Genomic DNA, 7,656 nt, shown 5'->3' on the forward strand with positions numbered 1-7,656 from the left:
GTCAGGATGAAGCTAGACCCTGGGAGAACCTTGCCATGACATGGGAGATGATTCACCTCGAACGAGACCATGCGAGCATGCTCGCATGGGAGCTCGGCTTCTCTTGTCCCTGATCACACCGAATCCCAGCTATATACATTATCCCAAAATAGTGGGATCAGCCACGTGCATGGTCTTCTCTTGGGAAAGGGCAGACAGACAGCACGCTGCAGGACGCCAGGGCAGGACAGAGGAGTTACTCACAGAAGCACTTCCTTTCTCATGATCACTCAGTTTATCTTTGATTAGAACAGGGGTTTTTTTTTAACTTTAATCAGTCAGCCTGGGAAAATAGTACGGCAGTTCTTCTAACAGTCCAGCTAACTGCTTGCTGAAAGCATTCGCGAGGGTTCATCTAACCCACAGAAATTGCTCCAGACAGACAGCACTGACTCCCAAAATGTATTATACAACATTTAATTTCTAACCCTCTTAGTCGAAAAAAATAAACTCAATTCCAATAGGAACTGGCTTGTAATGAATTTAGTCATGCCTGTGTGAGGTGTGTAAATAGCATGTGTAAATAACACCTTAGCTATTTGGCTGTAGGTCACTGCAGCAAACACATCAAGCTATTGTGCTTCCCCTACAAACCTGTCATCACACACACCAACCCAGCTGGCAAATCCTCTGCCTTTTTTTTTTCTCCCCAGATGTTTCAATCTCCAGTTTGAAGCTGACATCTGGAGAAGTGATGTTGCAGAAATGCTACACATCAGCAGGCCAAATATGGGATATGTTATGGAAATTAAAATGTAGTGACAGAACAAAATTAATGGACTTTCAGATGCAAGTCAATAAGTGATATAGTGCCTGTCAATAGTTTCCTAATGGAAAAACAGATGAGAAACCTTCTTATACTGAGGGGCCCCCCAGGAGAGACGTGACATCTGGCCAGACAGAGTTTCTGAAAAAAGGCACTTTCTGAAATCCGACTCCCCCCAGTTAGCCAACATCTCTCCAGTGCCCCCCTCTCTGCTCTCACTCCCACATCCTTGTTAAGCCACCCCAGTCCTCCCCTGTCTTTTCAGCCTTTGTAGCCATTTCTGCCAAGACAAAAGTACATCTGAAATACCTCCTCCATGGTATTTGGGGGTTTTAGCCATCTCAAGACATGAGACTGCAGGCAAAGTGGCTTATAGAGGGGCATGGCAGATGGAGGTTTTATCTGTGGGTCTCTCAGCGTCTGTCTCAGAAGCTGGACAAAAAGCAGAAAGGCAAAGAGGGTAGGAAGACCTCCTTTAAGGAACAGGTTCACAAAGAAGGGCTTAGAGTAGTCCCTCAGGGAACAGGCAACTGCAGTTGAGCAGTGGGCAGAAAGAGCAGATTTTCTCTGCATTCTTTGTAAGAAATCTGTACTCATCAGGCTTGTGAAAGATGAACATTTCTGCTAGAGCAGCAGTTATCTTTTTGATGAAACCATGAAGGAAACAATTGTTGTTGGGATTTTTGCAGCAAGAGGCCTGCAGATTTGTGTGCTTTGAGTTGGGAAAAGCAGTGACCCTGTCTGACAGCAGCAATGGACTGCTTGGTCCTTAAGTCATAGAAAAAAAAATTACTGAAGGATTTTGGTGGAATAGGACCTCTGGAGGTCTCCAGTCCAACCTCCTGCTCCAAGTGGGTCTGGCTGCAAAGCTAGAGAAAGTTGATCAGCACCTTGCCCAGCTGAGTTTTGAAAATCTCCCACCACCTTTCTGGGTACTGTCCCAGAGCTGCACCACTGTCATGGTGTACGGGAACCAGAGCTTCCCTTGCCCCTACCTGTGGCTTCCTGCCCTTACAGGGTCCTTGTAACCTCCATGAGCAGCACAAGGTGCCATCTCATCCCCCTCCGTCACCTTCTCCAGGGTGACCAAAGCCACCGCCATCAGCCATCACAGCAGCCCTTCACTGGGCTTTCCATTCTGTCCTTGTCTCTCTTGTACTGGTTGGCATACTGTCCAGAAAGGTGGACAGAGAAGTGAACCAAATACGTTAGCTGTATTAAGGCAGTTTTCAACATTATTTTTTTCTCTGTAGACGTACAGAGGAATTCTCCAGCAGCTCAGACCAAAAAAGAAAACCCCAAACCCCAACTCTGGTCATTTTATTTACACAAGGAGGAATGCAGGAATTCTGACTTACTCCAAAGTATCTTTGGTTACCCTGTATCACTACAAATTTGTTAAGAGTAGGACTGGCTAGCCCACAATCCCACTGAAGACACAACTGAAAGTTTTAATTGCCGTAACTACCACAGCCCACAAAATGTAGCAAGACACAGCTCCTGCTGCACTTTCAGAAATATGTCAGCAGAGAGAAAACAGAGATAAGTAGGAAAAAGCCATCGGCTAAACAAATGTGATAAATTTTCAGGAAGTAGGAAGAAATAAATTGGGAGCATAGCTATTTTGAAAGCAATTCCTATTTTTTCAGTGAATATTTTTATTGGATCTGTGTTCCTATCTTTCCAGTCAAAATTCTGTTTCTCACCACGTGACGGCGCATTTTAATGTGAGGCCAAAAGGGATCCATATTCCAACTAAAGCAACATTGATGTGCACACTGTACACACATAACTTGCCTTCAGTAAGGCTTCCTGGAGAAGGGCAAGAACGTTTCAGATCACTGCAACCAGATGCGGTGTCTATCTCAACCAGTTCCTAGACTAGAAAGTGAAACAAGCCTCTGACAGGCAGCAATCCACAGCAGAGGAAAAGGGAAAGAGAGCACAGTTTACAGTCCACTGTGGGAATATATATATTCTACTATGGGAATACAATCTGCTCCTGATTTCAGTTCTTGCATTTCCTCTTTGGCCACCCATGACAGCGTAAGGGTGAGCAGATGGGGCAGAACCAGATTCAGCAGCGCTAGTTAAATCTGCTGCTTCGTGAGTGTCAAGGCCTTTGGTTAGGACAGATGTGCTCTCGAGGACGGCTGATTCCAGTATAATCACCCCCAAACTGTACAGGAATGCCAGGAAGGGTTGCCTTAGCAATAGCATTGCTTGGCAAAGAAGGTGTCTTGGATTTAATCTTGGTTATCTAGCCAATGCCATTTGAAAGTTGGTTGCATAGAGGCTTGGAGGTCATGGAAGAGCTGAAGCCCAGTCACCATCTTTGCCCAATTTCAGGAGCCATTGCTTAGCAGAGATGATTCCTTAAGCACCGATTTACCTTCAAGCCCTGTTAAAAAGCACTTACATAGAGATCCAGCTTATACTGCCAAAAAGTGTTCCTAATTAGTTTGGAGCAATTACTACCTCAAATAGAGTAAGATCCCTTAGCAAAGGGACTCATTTTTCATTATTAATTAAATTTATACTGGGGTTTTCCCAACATAATTTTATTGGTCAGGGAATGATCTTTTTTTTTTGGTTTCTTTCTTTTCTTTCTTTCTTTTTTTTTTTTTTTTTACATTCCTAAAGTAAAAGCCACAGCAAAACTGCAACACAGATCTGTCTTGACTGAAGTAGTGCATAAGGACAGAGATGTTCAAAATGAGTGAGCACTGCAGAAAGCATTAGTGATTTACATGCAAAAGCAAACTTTACCTGTATTGTATTTATGCCCCCAGACCGTTTTTTTTCCCTGGGAATATCTGAGTTCCCATCTCTTCAAAAGAAGGAGTTTGTTTTCAGTGGCAGTTCTTGGAACTGGAACACTAAGTCCGATGCCAACTGAAAAATTGATATGCAGAGGGTGCACCCCGCTGCTTTCCAGTTACTTGAATTCCCACCCTGGAGCTCAGGTTGCCTGCGTTTTTCTGGGAAATCCTGCAGCAGCAATCACATCAGACCTAAGGGATTTCTTTGAAAACAGATTTGAGGGTCCAGGAACCCTTTTTTTTTTTTTAATGGGACTTCAGACAGAAACTGGAGATCCATCATGTTTAAGTTTCTCTTTGAGCAGTGGAACAAAGCACAGTTTCCTAGGCTCCTGTGTCCCCTTTCCCTTCATTTCCACAATAACCTCTGTCTCCTCTTGTCCTCCTGAGAACCTCGTAATGCTGCCCACTTCCCTGTTCCTCCCACCACCATGCACTGGCATGGCCAGTACGTCCGTGCTCATCGCCTAGAACACTTCAAACAGTGTAGGGAATTGCTGAGCACATTCTTGTTTCTTTTTGTAAGGAAGGAGGGACATGATTCCAGATCTTTCCCCTCTACCTAGAAACCAGGTTTTATAAAATCTACAGGAACTCAGCCTGCAGATTCAAAAAGGAAGGAGATAGATACATAGACAATGTGAGTGCGTAAATTTTCTTACCCTGGGAAAGAAGGTTAAAAGGGAAACGTAACAGCAATTTTAGTTACAACGACCACATTTGAAATGCAAACCCCAAGAGTGGGGGTCTCTGTCTCTTATTCTGGCTTGTGAGCCCTAAGATGAGCCTCTCTCTTGCAGCATTTATAATCATTCTTTTAATCTATAAGGACAAGCAAGATGGAGTCACAAATCACTAGGAATATAATTAACTTGCAGTGAATGCAGAGCTAATCTTTTTGTTGCCAGCACTGTTACACAGGCAGTAAAGCCTTTCTGCCAACAGTTCTGGTCAATGATTATCCCTTGCAAAAAGCTTGTGACATACTCCCTCCAGTCACCTGTTTACATCCCAAATGTTCTCAAGTTCTGCTATTTCAAGCTTAACTCTTGTGACCTTAGTCAATGATATTCAATCCAAGCCTCCTTCCATAGCCTGCAAGGCAAACAACTTCAGGTCAGTTTTAGTAACCAGTGCTATGTCATGCCTGTGGTCAATGACTCTAAATATGCCCACGCCCATATGTTTCCTAAATTTGGATGTCTATGATAGCAAACAACAGGGTCTGGGTGGGCAGTACTGTTTCACCAAAGAAGATTTGGGGCATTTTTGCTCTTTGAACATTTCTTTCACCTTCTGAGCATTGCCTGGATGAATTTAGATTTATTAGAAGAGATCGGCTTAGCAGGATAAGCAAAACAATTGTGACCCCTGCAGAATGTCTCTAAGAGCTGGATGAGTCAGATAACAGATCCACCGAGCAGAAGATATGTACCTCCAACAGCGGCCAATTGCAAAACCTTACAGACAGTATAAAAACAGGTCAAGTATACAGTCATATTTCTCCTAAATACTCCACCAGACCCAGTGGTCTGTGGCTCAGGGACTTCCCGAGTTAGAGATGGTGTGTCTGTGTTTAATAGCTTGGACAGACTTTTCTTCCCGGTATTTGTTCAAAGGTTCCTGAACCCCTACAATGCCTTAGTACCCACAGAGTCCTATGGAAATAAGCTCCTCAGTCTATGTGTGAATTGTCTCTTTCTTTTTGATCCTGCCACTTTCTTTCCTTCTCAGTCTTTTTTCACCCTCTCCATGCCAAGTTTTGTAATGAGCCCCTACGACAGAGTGTGACTGGGTCCCATTCAGGACATAAGCTCCTGGTCTCATTTGGAAAATGCTCTGTTGTTTTCCCAGGGAGCGAGTAAGTAGGTGACCAGTCTTTATCCCAGTACACTCATAAAATGCAAGCGTCACCTTTGCAATGTTCCCTGTAGTGGTTACCAGTATACAATGAAATGACTCCCAACAGCTCTTTTCTCCTGTACAAAGGGTACGGGATTACTCCTGTGAAAACAAATGAACATTATCAGCTCAATTGCATCCTAATTTGAAGATTTTTCATCTGTTACAAGGCATTGGTGGAGCTTATCTGAACTACTGCTAGCAGCTGGCGTGTTGACATTGCAGAAAAACTGTTATTCCTCATTGTGTTACCGTGACTTCAGCTTTGCTGATGCAACTCATTTGTGCCTGCTTCTCCTCTTACTGCTCTAGGCTGTACATGTCAAAGATGATCTGTTGTTCTGTCCAGAGAGTATGGACATGGTAGCAGCAGGACATGGAAGAGATGTTAACCTCAGGCAGTTCAGGGAGCTGGTTTAAGCACAGCTCTGGAAGTTACTGCGCTGGTACAGTGGAGGGGAAACTGCTCTGAAGGAGGCAGGCAAGAATAAGTGGCTGGAGGCAAAGAGCCAGTGGAATTTCTTAAATTGGCTTTTTCCCTGCATCCAGCGCATTCTGAGCACTCTCAGCAGAGGGGGAGTGCTGGAGGTGGCTAATAGCTCTTAGGCTTGCAATGCTCTGACTCTACATACATGCACACATACATACATATGTATACACACAAATCCCCCCACACTCCCATGTATACTCTTTTTCTGTTCCGATTGAATAATCAGGCATACTTGCAGTACAGCTCCTCTTGATTTAGGAAATACTGAATAAACTGTCTTTAATACCATCAGAAAAGAAACTACTGTGATTATAAAAGCTTGGCTGACAGCTTGGGGCAGCTCCATCTCATGCCTCCCAACATCCTACTAGTTCAGCTGAGCCTTTGGTCTCCAGCTTCTCACCATTCCTGCTCCATGCAGCTGGGAGAGACCCCAGGCATGGCTGTCCTTATGGTACCACCAAAAACAGTCTCACTGGGGATACCACGTAAGATACCAGTCCTGCAGACATAGATGGCAGAGCCCAGCAGCCCAGCAGTCTGCCCTGCTCACTTGGTTTTTCCATTTGTTTCTCTGCACTGAGCAATCTGTAAAGCCAAGCATTTCGGTCTTGTCAGAGAATAAAAATGTCTTGCATACAAAACAAGAGACTCAGTAGAATCCATTAACATGTTACTAAATAGGACTTGCCTGCCCTCTCCGGTCCAGAGCTGAGGCTCCCAGGAGGTCTGTTAATTTACTGTTTCTCCACTACATGCAGTGCACTTACTAGGATTCTTTGCACCCTGAGTGCAAAACGGGTGGAATGGTATCCACCATGGATGTCACCAAATTTAGAATAAAACATACACATCTGCTTACATAACGAGTTGAATGGGCTTGGTTCACAGAACTCGACATTTGATCTGTGGCTCAGCTTGGGTGTGGGAGATACCAAAGGAGCTATGAGCACCTCTCCCTTCTAGTAGCTGGTTAGTTCTGGTACTAATTTGAGGGCTGTGTGTACCTCAAACAGACGCTGATTGGAAATAGCTCTGAATAAGACACACTGGCAGTTGAGGATAAGTAGGAAGCAGCAGCCAAGACTGGATGTCAGGAGAGGCCAGGAGTGGATGTCATAAAAACCCTGTGCTGTTTGGAGCGTTTTCATCGATGGGAATTCTTCAATAGTTGGTTCATGAAATGTTGCAGCTGTCTTGCAAATGCTGGCAAGAGTAGCGTGGCCACGTGAAGTGGCCAGTCAATGGCCATTGGTGGGGAACTGGCTCCATGTCTCTTTCTAACTGGACAGAGGAGGCTTTCAGCAGATAGCACTGAAGCTTGATTTGGTATCTTACACAGAGAAAACTTGAAAATCTGTCCCTTCTGCTTTCTTCCGCTTTCATGCTGATCTCCTCTTCTCACTGTAAAAGGATAGTAAGTCAGCAGCCTGCATATCCTGGAAGCTGTAGGGAACCACTCTGCAAACACAGTTTTTGCTCCAAGAAAAGCCTAGCGCACTGTATGAATGCAGTATGCCACAGACCCCAGGGTCTGTGAAAGCCAGATTTTCTAGCCACAGATTTCAAGTCATTCCTCTCACATAAAAAAAAAAAACCAACAACTTTTTGCCCAGTAGGGAGGGAAACTTTAATCT

The sequence above is a fragment of the Nipponia nippon genome, unplaced genomic scaffold, assembly GCF_047370975.1.
Source record: "Nipponia nippon isolate SJK-2023a ecotype South Korea unplaced genomic scaffold, ASM4737097v1 scaffold_5, whole genome shotgun sequence".
Lineage (NCBI taxonomy): Eukaryota > Metazoa > Chordata > Aves > Pelecaniformes > Threskiornithidae > Nipponia > Nipponia nippon.